General features: G+C 34.9%; 2 pseudogenes; one reads left to right on the top strand and one right to left on the bottom strand.

Annotated features, from left to right (window-relative positions):
* LOC105299457 overlaps positions 1–20,096 on the bottom strand; it is a 43,794-nt pseudogene that overhangs the window by 7,969 nt on the left and 15,729 nt on the right.
* LOC111746863 lies at positions 9,750–9,866 on the top strand (annotated as a pseudogene).

Below are 20,096 nucleotides of genomic sequence, written 5' to 3' on the forward strand. Positions count from 1 at the left end.
TATTGCATTTCTATGATTAGATTTCATGGTTTCTTCTTTCTTCTTTCTTAAAAAAAATTTTAATTTTAATTTTAATTTTTTTAACATTCTATTTTTCCTCCTCCCTAATCCCCTCTGGTAAACACTAGTCCATTGTCGATGTCCATGAGTCTCTGTTTGTTTGTCCTGTTCATCTGTTGCTTTTAGGTTTATATCCCACATATAAGTGATATCATGTGATTTTCAACCTTTTCCGTCTGGCTTATTTTGCTTAGTATGATTATTTCAAGGTCCATCCATGTTGTTGCAAATGGCAGTATTTCATGTCTTCTTATGGCTGAGTAATATTCCATTGTATATATGTACCACAGCTTCTTTAGCCAATCATCTATCGTAGGACATTTCGGTTGCTGGAAGCTGGGAATTTTAGATCAAGGTGTCAGCAGGATTGGTTTCTTCTGAGGCCCTTCTTCTTGACTTGTAGATGGTCATCTTCTCCCTGTGTCCTCACATGATCTTCCTCTGTATCTCTTCTTATGTCCAAATATCCTCTTCTTATGACACCACTCTTATTTTAATTTAATTACCCTTTTAAAGTCTCTATCTCCAAATACAGTCACATTCTGAAGTACCAAGGTGGGGGGAGTAAGACTTTAACATATGAATTTAGGGGGCCACAATTCAACCCATAACAGTGGTTTCAGTAACGTTATACAGTATAGGGTGGGGGCAGAAGAAAGCTTCCAGAGTGGAAGAGCTCTGCAAGGCTAAAGGCCAATAAATATGGAGAAAGGAGATAGGGCTAGAAGTTTCAAACAGGTGAAGCCACTAGTTTTTACCAAACACTGACTACTGCTCAGTATAATGCTGCGCTTATTATTATAATGTTCCATTTGTTCCTAACAGCGACCTTACTGGGTAGTTTCTAGTATTTTTATAACTTTTTTTTAGGTCACACAATGTTATAAGTGGTAGAGCTAGGATCTTAATCCACTGTATCTAACTCTAAAATCCATATTCTTTCCTCTCTCAAATACAAACAGGAATTGGGTTCCAAACAGAGCTAAGTGATTAAAAGATACTTCCGGTTCATATCCAGGAGCAAAATCTGAGGACTAGAAGAACTTAGGAAACAGTAAATGAAGTCAGATGGAAAGCAACATCAGAGTACAATTTTCAAAAACTTCAAAAGCATACATTTTTACAAATATATATGGGACATGAGCCGATTCATAGCAGAAATCTGTTAATGGCAGAAATAGGATGGTAAGGCTGGTTAAAAGGAGATTTCAACAGACTGGACTAAAGGACATATCACCAGTGAAAAAAATATTGAAATAAGATTGTTAGTTAAATACAAAACTGGTTAATGTACTACAAGGCAATAAAACTACAGGGCAGAAATCATTTGCAACCTATCAGTCTTTTAGAAGTTAACATTTAACTTTGGAGAGTCTGAGCCCTAATCAATAGTAAATAGTAAATCAAACAAAGGTACCTTATGCTAGAGCTTTTTTTATCAGTATGTTAGCTAAGTTGCATGTGGCTATTTAAATCTAAAATTAAACTAATTAAGCTTATATAAATCAAAAATTTATATGTTGCTTAGTTGCTTTAGCAAATGTTCAGTAGACGCTAGTGGCTAGCAAATCGAACAGCTCAGGTACAGAACATTGCCATCATCACAGAAAGTTCTTTTGGACTGCACTGCCCTAGAACATCAGGTGAACCTCAAGCAGGCTTGTTAAAGAATTCCCAGCATCACACAAAAAGGCAAAGTTTTGCATAATTTTCCTTAATATCAGGAGCCTGAATTGCAGGAACTTGGAGTTTCATTGGAAGAGCCATGAAAATTAGGATGTTAGCTGTGCTGGCAGCTAGTATGACAAAGGTTTTTTCTGAGATGTTTGAACTTCTACCATGGCCCATCACAGTTTCAAAGCATCTTTACTACATTGTGGCGAGGACACCGTGTGGCCCCGATGCTGCCCATATATGAACCTATTTCCCTAGAAGGGGAATCCTAAGATAATGGTCTTAGAACATTTTGCTGCTAAATCTCAAAAGTAATTTTGAAAAACTATTGATCCCCTCACATATTTTAAGTTGAATCCAATGATGTAATAACACATAGTATTTTAAGTATATCCAAAGGAATCTAATAACAAATGACATTTTCAAATTTAGCATCATTCATTGGGAAAAAAAGAAATTCTCCAATGAGAGTCAGTAATTTTTCATTATTTTTTTACTGTTTGAAATCAAACTTTTATTATGGTTTTCCTACAGAATTTTATCCTAAAGTAATTTGTTTTATATTTCAAAGTTTTTATTACTCATTTGACATTCTTTTAAGGTCCAAAAATATAGATAATAAATTAAATTATTTTTCTATTGCCTATGACCATAAAGGTCGATATGTTTAAAAATGTACTGAAATAACATTGCAATTATTGGTAATTCATAATTGATAAAAACATTATAAGTCTATTATGAATTTTGATAAACAAGTACTAAATATGAAAGTACATTTTTTTTGTAAATACATCTCTAAACGAGATAAATAAGACTTGTTCCTGATTCATATATCTGTGGATATTTATGAAATACATAAATATTTCTTTAATTGTTATAAGGACATGGGTCTAATAGTAGATTCTATTCTGTTATTTTTTTGTTTGTATAATAACTGTGAAAGTTTTTCTCATAAGTAAGTACACAAGATTGGAAGAAGTTTAGTTATAGCAATGGTATTCAATTATTCGAAATTTCCAAATATATGCCAAAACACGTGGTGATTAAAATTTTTTAATGATTTTATCAGTTATGAACTTGACAAGCCCTCCTTCAATTTTGCTAAAAGTTCATGACTGGAAATCCTAGACTTGTAAAAGTATTTCTATTCTGGGAGGAAAATCAAAAAGGATTTACCAAAAATAATAACAACCGGCACGAAGAAGGTGCTCAGTGGTGACTTGGTTAACAAATAAAGCAAGCATTCTAAGAATTAAAACTAAATTTATTGAAAGATAAATTTTAAGGGGTGACTTAAAGAAATAAATATGCAAACATTCATCATTAAAGCTACAGAGATCATGTAAAAAAGGAATAATCGAACACTATTAAATAGAGCTTATTACTCTTTCAACTACAGATATACTCTGAAAAGTTTTGGAAATTCAAAATATTGTTAATTTCTATATGCCTTTGCAAATAAAATATTTTTATAAAAATGTCTTAAGATATTACATGCCTTAAGACATTTTTCTTTATCAAAAATCAGACCTACGGATCAATTCATGGAAAAGTCTGCTGAGTGACCTAATTGGCAAAGCCAGTCCTCATTATTAAACTCATTAGCCACATCGATCGTATCCGCCAGAAAAAAGTGGGACATCATTTCTCCATTCAAATAGATACGTTATATTGCATATCGAAATATCCATCTTACAGAATGCATCTTTACAAGGGGTATTACTCAAAACATGACAAAAATTTATCAATTTTATGGTAAGTTATAAAAAAGATAAGAAATCAATATTCTGCTTCTCATTATTTAATTCGAACTACTTAAATATCTAAAATGTAAATTGTTTGTGAAGCAAGGAGTATGACAGAAAGCATGGTATTTCTTTGAAATATATGTCTGTATGTGTGTGCATGGGTGTGTATGTATATGTGTGTGTGTGACATTCTGGTGTTCTGTTTTTGAGAATAATGAAATGAGACTCATGCATGAAAACGTAGAAAGAATTTCTTAAATTTTATTAGTTATCATGATCAAATCATATCTATGTTCTTAATTTAATAGAATAGCATAAACTGCTAAAAACAAATTGGTCTGACAACCAGCACTTAATATTTAACTTTTTTAATTGCAAGAAAAACAGTGTGACATTTATAAGATGAAACCACATAAGGTTTTTGTAATTAAGATAAATAGCTTATGATATTATTTGATAAAATAGTTTTAAATTCTTTTATTTAATAACAAATGTAAAAGAAATCTCATAAAATTCTATGCCTGATTGGTATCTAGAACAAGATGATACTCCCAGAAAATAGTTTAAATGAATTAGACTCACTAACCTGTCATCTTTCATTCATTCATTTTCTTTTCTTTCACTTTCAAGGGATGAGGGTTGATAATGGACTTTGGCTACATTTAAACACATGAAAGAAACTGATATTTTAGCTTTCAGTATTTCTTAGATCCTTTGCTTTGTTCTCATGGAATCTACTTCAAGAGGGATTCCTTCTTTGACATTATTCAGGGATTTAAGGGGTTAGGTCATGCACTCCCATTTTCCTATTTTATAATACGTCTAATACGTCTGAATTAAGAAACATTTAAAAATGAATGGTAATGAAACACATGTGACATAATAAATACATATTTGGTCTCTGATCCCATTTTCTGGCACAGAGCTCCTAAAACTCTTGGAATCTCTGAAACAATGTGTCATTTTGTAAGCTAATGAATAGCTAGCTGTCAGCCTGGGGCTTTTAGGTAGGTATTGGGTTGGGGCTGGTTGCCAAGGGAACCAATAGATGATTAGAACTTTCGGCCCCACTTGGGACTAGAGGTTGACTTAATCACCAGTGGTCAATAATTTAATCAATCATGCCTATGTAATAGAGTCTGCATGAAAAGCCTAAATGAAAGGGTTTGGAGAGCTTCTGGGTGCTGGGAGAGTGGCATGCCCGGAGACAGTGTAGAAGCTCTGTGTCCCTGTCCCCTATACCTTGCCCAATGCATCTCTTCCATTGGCTGTTCCTGAGTTGTACCTTTTTATAAAGAATAGGTAATAGTATGTAAACTGCTTTCTTGAGTTTTGTAAGCTATTGTGGGACTGAGCCCTTAACTTGAGGGATTGGATACTAATTCCAGGTAGATAGTATCAGGATTGAATTGAGAATTGGTCAGTGTGGAAGGAAAAAAACTACACATTTAGTGTCAGAAGCGTGTGTAGTAGAGAGAAGTGGAGTTTTCTCTTTTACACATGTCAAATTCTGAGAGACATAAAAGCAGTACCTAGAAGAAAATATTTAGCTTTACTACATACATCAAGAAATCAAAAAGGGTAAAATAGAAGTAAGCTAAGCACGCACATAAAGAATACGAAAAATAGCAGAAGAGCAAATGTAATAAACCAAAGACAAAGAAAATATTATACTAATGGCAGAAATCTATGAAATTGTGAATAATAGAAATAACAGCAAATAGCAATAATTAAGAAAAATCAAAAGCTAGTTCTTTGAAAGCTTAATAAGAAAGATAGATTTCTGGCAAGACTAAATGGAGGAAGTGAAATTTGAAAATAAATAAATCCATAAAATAAAGAAAAAAGACTATACATGCAACAAAAATTTAAAATAAAAACACGTATTATAAACCATATCTATTAATTTGAATACCTAGATGGAATGAACAAATTTTTAGAGAAGTAATCAAAATAGAGAGAATTTAAATGGACCAGTAACTATAAAAGGAATTAAATTGGTTGTCAAAGACCTCTTTTTCCAAAACACCCACGTCTAATTGTTTTTATAAGCATTATTTCTCAAATATTTAAGAAACGGTTAATCTCTATTGTTTACCCCTTTCTCCAGAAACTAGCAAAAGAAGAGTCTGCCTCTGTAACTGACAAAATAAAACAATTATAAAATGACCGCAATAATCAAGTATCATTAAAAGAATTTAAACAAGGGAGTGATGTGACCAGATTTTAATTGAAGATCAGTCTTCCTGCTGCCTAGGGCATGAACTAGATGAAGTTTTAACTGAGTGAGGAGGAGTGCAAGGAGACTATTGCAGTAGTCAAGGTGAGAGATAATAAGAAACTGAACAAAGAAAATTACAGTGGTGGTGGAAGAGATGTACTAGAGGGCTTTTTAGGAATTAGAATTGACAGATCTTCAAAACTGATTAGCCTTGAGAAGTGATGGTGAGAGAGGGCTCCAAGACACCTGCCAGATTTCTTGCCCAGTAGACCAAGAGTCACAGGTGCATTAAGCAAGGTAGTGGTGGGAGGGTAACCAGAGAGGGGGCACACACTCAGCCACAGGTAGGACTAGAGGAGGAAGAACAAATCTGGTGATTTTAGATACCATAAGCTCCCCCAGAAGTTGCTGTCCAGTAAGCAGATGAATATAAGGATCCAGATTACAGGAAGAAAATCTGGGCCAAATATTTAGAAGTTTTCAGCATGTAGAAGGTAATGGGAGGCATGGCATTGATGAGATACATCAGCTGAGACCATGTGTAGAATGAGAAGGGCAAGGAAGGAAAGAGGACATTGGCAGATATTTCCGGTGACTCTTACATCTCCTCTGCTAGCACTTGCACCCTCAACCTGAGTACATTCTGTCCATGGAAGATGGTGGCCCATGCAGTGCTCGGGCTGGAAACCCATAGAGTTAATGTCTCTAGGAAGAGCCCTTAGCCAGTGAGGACTGAGCATTGTTGTAGATAGATGCCCAGCCTCCTTCCATTTAGTGGGGACAACTCTAAGCTGTGTGCTTCATTGTCTCAGAGCCCCCACTGAGACTGAACTCTAGTTGCCCATAACGGTAATGCATTTTTATTGATAATGCACTTTTTATCAGCTTTTTTCTTCCCTTCCCCACTGCCATACCCTTGTTTCCTAGAGTCACTTCTGAAATTACTTGCACGCAAATTTTTGTTTTAGGTTCTGTTGGGGAAACTCAAGGTGTCACAGGAAGGGAAGTGCCAGGGAAGGAAGGGAAACTTTGGAAAGAGGGTAGAGGCAAACAGAGATCCAAATCATGGAAAGCAAAGGAGAAAATAATTGCAAAAGGAGAGAATGCAAATACTGTATGATTCCACTAATATGAGGTATCTAGAATAGTCAAATTTACAGAAACAAGAGTGGTTACTGCCAGGGGCTATGGGGAAGGGGGAAGGGGGAAGGGGGAGTTGCTTAATGGGTATAGAGTTTGAGTTTTGCGAGACAAAAACATTCTGGAGATTGGTTAAACAGCAGTGTGCATATACTTAACATTATTGAATATTATATTTAAAAAATAGTTAAAATGATAAATTTTATGTTAGTGTATTTTACCACAATTAAAATTATAAAAACAAAAGATTTAAAAAAGGAAGAGGATAACAAATGGTATCAAAAGCTGCAGCAAGGTCTAAAAAGATAATAAATGACTAAAGATGTATGGATTTGGCAAAATTGGGGTGCTGATGAACTCAGAAGAGAGATTTTATTGTATCAAGGTGGTACAAGTAGAAATTAGTGGCTTGGGTTGTGATTGGGTGAGATAAGTATATACCGAATATTTATACAAAAGGCAGGAAGCCAGTGGAGCAGGAGAAATTCAGAGAAACAAACCTACTTCTTGAATAGTCCTGTAGCACTATTTATGAAAATACATAAAATGAAATTTCACCACTTATAGAGCACTTATACTCGAGAACCCAGCTATGTTGATCTTTGTGACATTTTGTCATTTATTCATCCATTCTATATTATGAAGTGGAGCGGGGGAGGGAGGGAGAGGGAGAGCAAGAGGAGCAAGAGAGAGGGGAAATGGAGAGTAATCAAATACTCATACAAATTAATAATGCAAACACTCATATGAATGGCACCTGTCGTTAATGCTTTAGAAACAGGGATATATGGTGCTATGAGAACATTAGAATTGCAATTAGACCTAACCAGGAAGGTGAAGTCAATAATAAATGTTCTGAGATGGTTAGGTAGCAATAGCTAACAAATACAAATGGCCTCTTCTATATCCAGCCATCTATCTCTATCATCTATCTATCTATCTATCTATCTATCTATCTATCTATCTATCTAATCTATCAACCGATCAAAATTATAGAGATTAAGAATTTGTGGGGAGAAGAGTATTTTTATACAGATTTCAATTATGTAGAAACCCTCAAACATTTAGAAATCTTGTGAAATGATGCTTTTTAAATTTATAGTTAAGAATTCAGTGAAATAGCTGTTCTCAGGGTAAGATGAAAATGAAAGGTGGACTATGCACAGATGTGTCTTTCAGCCACAGTTAGCTTTAGAAACTGTACCTGATGGACTTATTTTCTGGGTATTGAAATTAGACATATGTGTCTTTACTGGTTTCTCCATTTTGTAAGAGGAAGACAAAGCTTTAGAAAATAATTTACTCTCATTCAAATTGTAAAATCTGTGCTGTCTCTGGCGATATTTGGTTTTCCCATTTTCTTCCCCAAGAATCTCTCTTCATGCTCTGTTAGGCTCAAGGAAAGACTACTATGTGCTTCCTTTGTACACACACACACACACACACACACGCACGCACGCACGCACGCGCGCGCGCGCGAAATTTGTTAACTTACATGGATTGCTTGGGATTTTAAAAGAAAGGAGGCATATATTAAATTTCTCCTAGACCTCTGCTTTCTATTTAGTTTAATTACTCCAGCAAGTTCTCGGTAGCTGGGCAGAAGGAAAAAAAGTGAATAAAAAATAACATCTAATAAATTTATAGGTATGTATCACTAATCATAACTTACTGATTTTTGTTGACTTGTAGTGAGCTTTGAGTCTGAAATGTAGCAGGGAACCGAGAAATGTGTTGAGCAACTTACTTAAAATATCTAGAGACCGACTTAAGTAAGTGAGCATTGCCAACATTAATGTTTGTTTAAGTACTTACCCCCAAATAACATTCAGAATGTTTCTATAAACCTGTGGTTTCATCACATTTTATCACTAAGAAATTTATAGCAGTCCCAAGTGATGTATCAAAATAATTTTCACCCCCAAAGTTCAAGGAGGTAGAATTTTTCTCATCAGGCACATCTATTGATTAAGCTCATATCATTCTTGTTCTGTAAAAGCGAAATGCTTTTGAAGACCAATTGTTGTGAATTTAGTTCTTTCCCCTATATGTAGATTATTTTTACACAGCCTAATTGTCTTAAAAGCTGATGATTATGTTAGCAGGACAGGGGTAAATTGCTTAAATGTTTACCATTGAGCCACAAGCACAGGTTCTGTGTCTGTATTTTTCAAAATTATGATTTTTAAATGCTTTTGGAAAGCAAAAGCAAATTAAAAAGCAAAGACCCACTCTCAGTTCTAGATTAACTACAAATGGGTGTTTATCACATGACTACTATCTCTGAATAAAAATTTCTCAAAAAAACTACTTTGGTAGAGATTTTATCTTCTTAAAATGTGTCTTGTATATACACAAATCAGTATATAAGAGAATCTTTTAAGGATGCATGGAACCTTTCCATGCATTGGAAAGCTTCCTTTTTATTACTATTTGGTTCCTTTTTATTACTAATTGGTTCCTTTTTATTACTAAATAGTAATATATGAAATGACATGGATAAATTTTACAGACATTGCAACAAGGGAAAAATTGGACCCCAAAGAAAATGTACTGTATGGTCCCACTTATATGAAGTCTGGAGCATTCAAAACTAATCCGTGGTGATCAAATTAAGAAAGTGTTGCTTCTGGGGGAGCATTTGATTGTAAAGGGCCACGAAGGAAATTTCTGAGGTGATGACAATGTTCTGTGTCTTGTTTTGGGTGATGGTTACACAGCCATATTCAGTTTTCAAAGCTCATTAAACCGAACACTTAAGATATGTGTGTATTGCTCAGTCATTAGAAAAGATGAAATGGACGTGGCTCCATCGTGTAGCAGATCTGCTTTACACGCAGAAGGTCCTGTTAGCACATCTCCTTTACATGCAGAAGATCTGCGCCCCAGTGGAGCCATAGTCCATGGTCTATGGCCATGCCACCCTGAACAAGCTCGATGTCTGATCTCGGAAGCTAAGCAGGGTCGGGCCTGTTTAGTAACTTGGATGGGAGACCACCTAGGAAGACTAGGTGCTGTAGGCACAAATAATAATAAATAATAAAAAAAAAGAAAAGATAAAAATACTGCCATTTGCAACCATATGGATAGATCTTGGAATTATCATGCTAAGTGAAATAAATCAGAAAAAGTTGAGGACCATATGATTTCACTTATATGTGGAATATAAAACTGAAAGCAATAAACGAATGAGACAAACAAAAACTCATAGACACAGACAACAGTTTAGTGCAGGAGTCCCCAACCCCTAGGCAGCAGACCAGTACCAGTCTGTGGCCTGTTAGGAACCAGCACAGCAGGAGGTGAGCGGCAGGCAAGCTGGCAAAGGAAACTTCATCTGTGTTTGCAGCCACTCCCTAGCACTAGCATAGCTCCACCTGAGATTATCAGACATTAGATTCTCATAGGAGCACCCGTCCCTGGTGCAAAAAATGTTGGGTACTGCTGGTAGTGGTTACCAGAGGAAAAGGGGGAAGGGAGGAGGTAGAGAAAGGGTAAAGAGGGTCAAATACACGATGACAGAAAGAGATTTGGCTTTCAATGGTGAACACACAATGCAATATACATGTGACATATTATTGAATTGTACACTTGAAACCTATATTATTTTATTAACCAATGTCAATCCAATAAATTTAATAAATAAAATAAAACCGTAAACCTTACTGTATCAGTGAAAAGTAATCTTTATATTTTAGAAAAAAATATAAATTGTACCTCAATAAAAAAGATCAGGCACTCAAGAATAATTTTAGCTTTGCTAATTTGATTATAAAGAACAGAAGTTGACTTTATAACCAGAAAGAATATTGCCAACTTGGGATCCGATATTATCTAAATACACACAGCACTAAATAAATGGTGCTTGACTAATTGTGTGTGCTCTACTGGGAATACTGCTCAATTTTGTGATCTGTAATGAAATAGAAAAATTTACAAAAAAGTAAGTGTGAAACTTTATACAAAATCAAATAAGTAGATAGTGAGTATGGGTGTGCAATTGTAGCAGAGTGGCCTGGTCCATTCATTCCACATGTAACACCTTGTAATGATCATAGCCATCATAGAGATGTATAAATGTTCATTTAAATCATTCGTTTCTATATTTCTGTGAATCCCTAATCTTCTAATATAGTACTTAGGTTAAGTGCCTGGCTGAGCCTCTGGGACCATAACTTTCCGCTTTGCTCTGCAAAGCTCTTTTATCTGTTTTATTTATTAAGATTCTGCATGAAATTTCATTTGAAAAAGAGGTTTTATGGCTAAAATAAGATTAAATTTCATTGTAGAAACTAGTATTTTAATTCTTCTGAGTTATACAAGAGAATATATTTCAGGTTTTTTTTCTAGTATTGTATAGTAGGGAGCAGTTGTAGTGGGTTTTGCTCATCCTCCATGTTCTCCTGATTAGCCTGTTTTGTAATCAGTGGATCCCTGTTTGGAATGGGAATTGCAACTCAAATTCTTAAGAGGCTGTTATATTTCTTCCTAGAGATGCTGACTATAAATGATGTTGCTGCCATAAACTTGGGTTATGACTGCATGAGCCAATAGTTTTTAATAAGGTGGATAACAAACAGCATTAGAATATAATACATGCTTTGTAGACACTATTTCTAGAAAAGTACTTTTAAGTTACTAATACCTGAATCTTTGCACTAATATTCTCCTAGATTTAGAGGAATTAAAAAAAAACCCCTTTGATTTAGCATCAGTTTAAGACAAATTTTATAGTAAAACCTGACTTCCCAAGCAAACACACAAAACTAAAGCTTCTCTGGGTGAAGTACAATTAAGGAACCTGAAGTCTCACTTATTTTGTTTCCTCGTCAGTTTCTGCAGCAGCCCTCAAAGAACTGCAACACAATCCTGGAAGAACAAAGATATTGATTTGGAGCAGTTACTCTCAACCAGGGGCACTTTTGTGACCTAGAGGACATCTGATAATGTCTGGAGACATTTCTGGTTGTCACAACTGTGCAGAGGAGGGACTATTGGCATCTAGTGGGTAGAGGCCAGAGATGCTGCTAAGCATCCTACAATGCACAGAAAAGCCCGCAACAAAGAATTACTTGGCCCCAAGTGTCAATATGGCCAAAACTGGGAAACCCTGATTTGGAGCAAGATTTAAAGAGACACAAACACTTAGGTGTAACTTGTTCCACTTTGAGGCTGAGTTCATCAAAATCTACTTTAGTATTTTGTTATAGTATTATGAGGTAAAAATATAGAGCTTGTCTCTGATACTTACATGATTACCAGCTGCTTACAGCATTGCTCTTTTGCCTTTAGCTACTTACCTAGAACTAATTAGAAAAACACTTTTAGGTGTCTTGTTAGTGATCTCAATTAGGTCTTGACACACTTGGTCTTCATTTCGCTACCCCAGCCAGGGGTCAGAAGCATCAATCTCACTACACAGTTGTAAAGTGAAAGAAAAACTTTCAACCATTTTCTAAAAATAATAGATCAATTATGATTTAAATTCCTAATTATGCTACCATTAAACCAATATTATAGGCAATAAAACTAAGAAGTCATAATTCTTCATTTAAGAGTGTTTTTCTTGGAGATGGAGAATAATATCTCCTTGCCTGTTATACAAGTAACACACGTCCATCGTTTGAATGACAAGTCTAAGTAAACATTTCCATCACGTTATTGTTATAAAAAACAATCCACCCACTTGCACAGGAAATTAAGCAATAATTAATGAAAAACAAGGGAACAGGTTATTAACACTTTTCAGTACAAAAAGCAATCAGGCTGCTTGCCAGTATCATATATTACTTTTAAAAGATTAAAAAATCTCATTATATTGAACTTGACTAATTAGAAAACTAATTTGCAACAACGCCTTTCACTTCAAGGATACAATGGCATAGGCAAGTTTTCATGTGTAGAGTGCTCTGGATTTTTAAAATTATGAACTTTTTCAAGTTTAGATTCTGTGTTATTCACTCCCTCGGTTGCAAGCTCACTCTAACAGTTATTGCTACATAAAATAGTTATTTACTGCATAAAAGCGACTCCACAGCTGAGTAGCTTAAAACAATTATGTATTTAGCTCTTGATTCAATGGGTCAGCAGTTTAGGCAAGGCTTAGTTGGATGGTTATTCTAGTCTTGGCGTGGGAAACTTATGCATATGCAGTCAGCGGCAGATCAGCTAGGTAACTCTGCTTCTTGCAGTTGGCTAGCTGTTGGCTGGTAAAAAGTGGGGATGACTGGGTCAACTGCTACCAGGCTAGCCCCGATTTGTTCACATAGAGAGTCAAGGGTCTGTCTGAAGAGAAAGAGAGATAGAGAAGAAAAATGTAAGGCCTCTTGCAGTCTCAGCTCAGAACTGGCACACAATTGCTTTTGTCACATTCTATAGGCTAAAACAAGTTAAAAGGCCAGCTCAGATTCAAGACATGAAGAAATAGGTTCTACCATTTAATAGAAGGAACCGCGAAGTCACATTGCAAAGTGTATGGGTATAAGGCCAAGTAGAGAATTTGGGACATTTTTGTAATCAGTGTGCCATACTTACCCAGCATGCTGCTATCTTTACTCTCATGAGCTTGAGCTTCCCTGGGGTAACTACCAGAAGGACAGTGTAACACAATCCAGAAACACATGGGTATTAATACCCAATGGAGCAAATTTGGACCAATGAGAGTCAGGAGATAAAAATGGCTGGTAGACAAATTCTTTTATCTCCCTTCCCTTTAATAGCCTGTTCCAAGATGCTGTGCCTCTATAAAGTCCCTCCGTAAGACATCTGCTGTGACCCAGCCACCACAGTTTTTTTTGAAACTGGTTAGCTCTGAAATCTACCTCTTTATATTTTATTACCTTCCTTACCTCTCTTTTTTCTTCCCTCACTCTTTATTGTATATGCGCTTTTCCAAAAAGCATGGAAGGGTTAGCTTTCATTATATAACAAAATACTCCCAAATTTAGTGGCTTAAAAACATTTATTTATTTAAGTCACAATTCTGGAGGTTGGCTATTTGGGCTAAGCTCAGCTGGGCAATTCTTCTGGCCTCAGCTTTAGTACGTTGCTATGTTGGCTAGGAGTTGGCAAATCTAGAGTAGCTTATTGCTGTCTCGGCATGTACCTTATCCTCCAGCAGGCTGGCCCTACTCTGTTCTCATTGTAGCTGAGCAAGGTCCCAAGAAAGCAAATAAAAGCAGAAGCATGCAAGGCCTCCTAAGACTGAAGCTTAGATCTGCCGCAATATCTCTCACCATATTCCATTTAATGAAACCCATTACAAAGCCAGTCCAGATTTAAGGAGTGGGGCACATAGATTCTGCCCCTTGATAAGGAGAGTTATGGAGACACATTGCAAATATATCAATATGGAGAGGAATAGAGGATTAGGGAGATTTTTGCCATCAGCCACAAAGCATTAACACCTAAGTTTTGCCTCAGGCTTTATTTTCCGTGGGTCATTGACTATCACTCACAGTTTTTTTTAACCAACACCTTTGATTAGATTTAACAAATTTTCTTTTTGTAAAGGTACTATTAAACTAGTATTAATAAAAATAAAAATAAACCAAAAATTACGCATAATCCTTTCAGCTCCACAATAAAAACAGTCCATTATTTTCCAATTTTCTTTTCTACTACTTTTCCAGATGCATACAAAATTTTTCAGAATACTTTCTTATACTCTTTTTTAAACAAGGATGGACATAGGAAAAAATATAACTTATAGTATATTCTGCATTTTTTTTGCCTACCCCCATATCATAGTCATTTTCATTACTAAACTGTCATCAAAATTTTTGCTAACAGCACAATACTCCAAATTTTGAGAGATCTAACAGTTTATCTATTTTCATTTCCCTTGACAGATACTTAGTCTCTTTTGTTCTATTATTGGTTCTTTTGGAGTTTTACTATTAAAAATACTCATGAAAATTTATACATAAAGCTTTTCTAACCTCTGCTTTTTAACACAAGGGGTGGTTGAATTGAACATCATATTAACTTGATATAATTTGAATAATCGATATGGCATAAAACATGATGCAAAAAAATAATCAATAAAAAAGATCGTTAGTTTTATAATTTTTGTGTAATTTATGTGGTATGTCATATATTTTTTAAAATTAGAAGAGCATTCTTCTTCTCTCTCATCTAAACAAAGTGCTCTGTAAATGCATCTGATTGGTGCCTCCTAAATTATGTTCAGTCCCCAAGTTTCAGAAAAATCACGGAAACCTAGTTTTTACCTTCTAACTTCCACACGCGGGAAGTGCGTTGAAGTGAAAGCTAAGTGAGTTTCAACACACAGTTTTCACCACAATCCCTAATATACAAAGAATTCCTATAAATCAATAAGGAAAGGATGATGAACTGATTACCACAAGTAACTCATAGAAAAGAAATAAAAAACATATTATGAAAATATTCCTCTTTACTAGCAAATCATGTTTTAAAAAATCAGATTGGCTGAAATAAAAAATAGTATCGAATATCTGCAGGAAGAAAGAATTCTCATTGATCGATTGACGTATGGTAAGAGAATACATTTATACGGGTCTCTTTTTTGGAGAGTAAGTTTTTATTATCAATCAATATTTAAAATTCTTTGATACTTTACCTAGTAATCTGTCTCTCAAAACATACTTAAATTTTCACAAAGAGACATGTATAAATTTTATTGTATCATGGTTTCATATCAAATTAGAAATAATCTAAATGTTCATCAGAAAGGCAATATTTAAATTATACAATCAAGTTAGGGAATTTTTACACAGATATTATATTTATAAGGACTGACATGGAAAAGGCCTATGACAATTAGTAAATGTAAAAAGCAAGTTGCAGAACTATAGAAAGAGATACCATTTTTGAAAAAAAAAAAATGTAGTCTATCCATCCCCAATACTTTACAAAAACACATCAGTAGTATCTACATTGCTGACTTGGGGTGTGTGTGTGCATGTGTGTGTGTGTGTGTGTGTGTGTAGGATTCTAGAAGAATATATAGTATATTGTTAACAACAATTACTCCAAGATAATGGGATTAGGGAGAGAAATAATTTGGTTTTTCCCCTGAATATTTTTACATTGCTTACATATTTGGCAAGTCACAATGTTCTTGTAACTTTAAAAAAAAAATGCATGACGTACTAAGGAAAATACTGTCATCAGTTATTCAAACGGTTACACCATTCCTTAAAACCCTCCTTCTAAATGCTGTCAACACTAATTTTCAGGATTATCATCATAGAATATCCTTGAGGCGTAAAAATTTGCCTATGAAATCTGAGATTTGTCTGTCCGATAATCATCAAAACTTCCAAGTTAAAATAATTAACCTTGATGGTATTCCTGGGGCCTGCCTATATCACACACAATCTTTGCCCATTACAGCATTCTGTTTCCAGCTGGCAATAGATGTTATGTGCTAATGAATGCGGCGGCTAAATTCCAATCTAATAAAAATCTTGCTCAGAACCTTACCCAAAAGAGCTAAAATACAAATCCAATGAATCGTGGAATTTTTTTTTTTTTTTTTGACTACTCCTTGACCTAAAAAAAGTAAACATGACCTGAAACTGCTAGACATTTACAATTTATACTCAAAGTAGCAAATGAGGCTGTACTTACTTTTACTTTATAGAAGCTGCCTGATTTCCCTGCAGCTCACCCTGGTTTATTTTTGGCCCCAAGTATTTAATGAGAATGAAAATCACATAATGCAACTTTGGGGTCATTTGCTCGTTTAAGTTACTAAACCCAGATGTCACTGGAAATGACATTGCCTATTATCATTATAGGCAAATGTCTTGCTCTTTTCAAAGCCCATGGGATCAATCAAAATCTGAGAATATATTTTCAAAGAGTAAAATCCAGTTTTGTTTTGCACAAATCTTTACTCTGAAACTGATTAGAAGAGCTGTCCAAGTAAGATATATTGGCTAATTCCCAGCCCATATGTATAAGACTAGGGAAAAACCTTCCTCATAAACTAATCTCTAAATTAGGTGGAAATTCAAAAATATGTCAGTTAGAGACAGATAATTATCATAACAAATGAAGGAGAGTTTAAAGTTAAAACATCTTATTCTTCCTGAATAGGATTTCATTCTATCCCTGGAATTCTTCAATATAAATAAACATATTCTCTAGAAACAAATGTTAACTGAAATACATATTTTTCCTTCTTTGCAACCAATAGTCACCTCAGGCAAAGAAAGCTTGATTTATCTTGATTTGATAATTATGATTTCATTTTTTAGTTCCCTCTCCCTCATTTTTATACTTTTATTATTTTGAAGGAAATCTCAATGTAAAGACAAGTCTTAATTCCCAAAGTCTCAGGTTTTGTGTCTTCGAATCCTGATTTTGAAGCAAGTTTCCAATGTAATCTCAGCAAATTGAGGTCTCCAAATGAAGTTAGTCTTGAATCACATAGACATGGAAAGAAGCATTTAGATTAAGCACTTAGCTTCAGTGCCATGAGGACCGTTCTGGGGAACTGTTTCAGGCAGTGGAGGTTGGGCAAGGGAGAATGCCAAGTTCCTAGTGGCACTGGTTTCTATCAGCGGTAATAACCACCACAATCACACATGTCCTATTCCACTGGCTTTCTTCCTGTTTCCAGAATAAAATATTGAATTTCTGCTCACTTTTCTTCTTTTTCCCATGTACCTACCTCCCACCCTTCATTTAAAGTCAGCTGAGATCCAACTAATACTTTAAAAATCACTCAAGCCTTTCTGGTATGAAAATCTCATTTTATTTTATCAACTCATATCCATAGCCTTCTGGGAATTTTTAGCTCAATTATGCTTATATCATTAATAATTTTATATCAATAGTGTCTGTTCTCCGAAATTCGATTGCAAACCCTTTCTGGCTAAGTTCCTAATTCTAATACTTTTTTTTTTTAATTAAAATATAATTCTCCCTTTTTTGAGGGTGTAGTTGTACAAGTTTTGATAAATGTATGTTAGTCATATATGCCACCATCATGAACAAGCTGTAGGGTACTTTCATCTTAAAAATTGCCCTTATGCTCCTTTGCAGTCAAATTTTACTATACATCCCTAGATCCTGGCAACCATGGATCTATTTTCTGTCTCATAGTTTCGTCTTCGCAAAAATGGCATATAAATGGAATCATACAGTAGACATCTGTGTCTGGCTTCTTTTACTTAACAGAATGAATTTATCTATGTAGTTGCATGTTTCAGCAATCCATTCCTTTTTCATTGTTGACTAGTAGTCCATTTTATGTATATACCACAGTTTGTTTACCAACAGTTGAAGGACATTCGAGTTGTTTCGAGTATGGGGTGACTATAAATACGATAACATAAATATGCAAGTACCAGCTTTTGTGTGAATACAGGTTTTTATTTCAATTGGGTAAATACCCAGGAGTGGGTATGTTGGGTACTATATTACAGGTATGTTTAACTTTTATATTTTCTAATGTACCCCACAACCTGGTAGGCTGCCTTATGTAATTGAGCTATTAGTTGGGCTCCCTTCCCTTAGCAGTGTGGGTGAAATTGGTTCAGACCACCACAAAGCACATAGCTTCAACAAGTTGAAAGTTGTCTTCTAATGTGAGCTTATTTGGGAAATTTAACTTTGATGGACACCACTGCATCTGATTTCTGGGTTCTTTCATGATATCTTCTCCCACTACTCCACCAGCCCACCACTAATAACCTAGATTCAAAGTTTGCAACATCTTCCAATTACTTATATACTGTCCGACCACATGAAAGCATGAGTAAGCATTATAGATTTTTCTGAAAGTTTATAGGAACCATAAGCTGTGTGGGTGAAAGTGTTACATTTTACAGCCCACAGAAAACAACTAAAAATTACATCTTAAGCATGCCTGCTCTTTCATGGAATCCCATCTTGGACAATCACTGTTCTGACTTCTTTATACTCTGGTCCATTTAGGAGCTAATCTTTTAACTTTTCTCCAACTCTAAAGCAAATTTTCTCTCTATATATAGAAGGCAACTCACTTTTCTCTGGCTGCTACTCCTGATGGTGCATACATATACCCAGGAAAGCAGAACAAATGTTTTCCTGTTAAGATTATTTTTCCTGCTTCGAGAGCTTATGACAGTTTCTTCTTAAGGATGCTTAAAAAATTAAGTTAGAGTCTTTGAAAGTTAAATATTAATTTATGGTACAAGTTGATAACTCTTAGTATTTGCTAGTAACAAATCATCCCAAAATTTAGTGGCTTAAAGAAACAAAGATTTTTTTCTTGCTCATAAGGTCCAGCTGAGCTAAGCAGTTCTGGTCTCAGATGGTTTCACTTCTGCCTCTAAAGTCAACAGTTGGTTGGGTTGACAGTTCTGCTGACCTAAGCCAGGCTCCCTCACATGCTTGGCTCCAGGATGTTTTAACATGGCCTTGGCTAAGGCTACTGAGTTCTCATCCATGTTGTCTCCCATTTTCAATCAAACATCTGGCTTGTTTCGATGGCAGTGGTAAGAGTCCAAGAGAAAGTGTGAAACTATACATGCTCCCTTGGAACTAGTGCACCATCATTTCCATAGTGTTCCATTGCCAAACAAATCACAAGGCGAACTCAGATTCCAGGTGGAGAAATAGACTCCACCTATCAGTGGGAGTTGCTACAAAGTCACGTAATATATAGAATGCATATAGGAAAGGTGAAGAACTAGGGATATTTTTGCAACCAATTCACCACACTTACAAATTCAGACTATTCTATTAATTAGAAGATGTAATTTTCCTCTAATTCTAAATAAGTAAAATTTTCACTTTATTTTCTAATGAAGTGAGTTTACTTTAATTAGCTTTTTAGTTCACAAAGCTAATTAAACTCGCTTCATTAAAAAATATTGAACTTTCCCTAATAGAAAGCCAAAACCACATTATTTGATTATTTTCAATTTAATAAACTACACATAACCTAAAGCTAAAACAGGACCACTTTGTTCCTTTGTCAGTTATTTTAATTAATAACATTGAATCCATTTAACTAAAAAATATTTAAATGGTATATAAAAATTTTTTAAGTAGAAAGAAAACATGAAATAAAAAGAAAGCTAGTTTATAACTCAGAATTCCCTAATATGTCTTTATTTTTTTTGAGGGAGGTTGTTCATGCAGTTATACACATACATGTTTTAAAGAGTAAAATGTTTTTCTAACATTTGTTATGAAAAATACTGGTCCTCCATATCACTGCAGCTATTGTCCTCCTCCAAAAGGCAAGTATTTTCAAACTTTTACAGTTATTT

Source organism: Pteropus vampyrus, unplaced genomic scaffold (genome assembly GCF_000151845.1).
Source record: "Pteropus vampyrus isolate Shadow unplaced genomic scaffold, Pvam_2.0 Scaffold7, whole genome shotgun sequence".
NCBI classification, from domain to species: domain Eukaryota; kingdom Metazoa; phylum Chordata; class Mammalia; order Chiroptera; family Pteropodidae; genus Pteropus; species Pteropus vampyrus.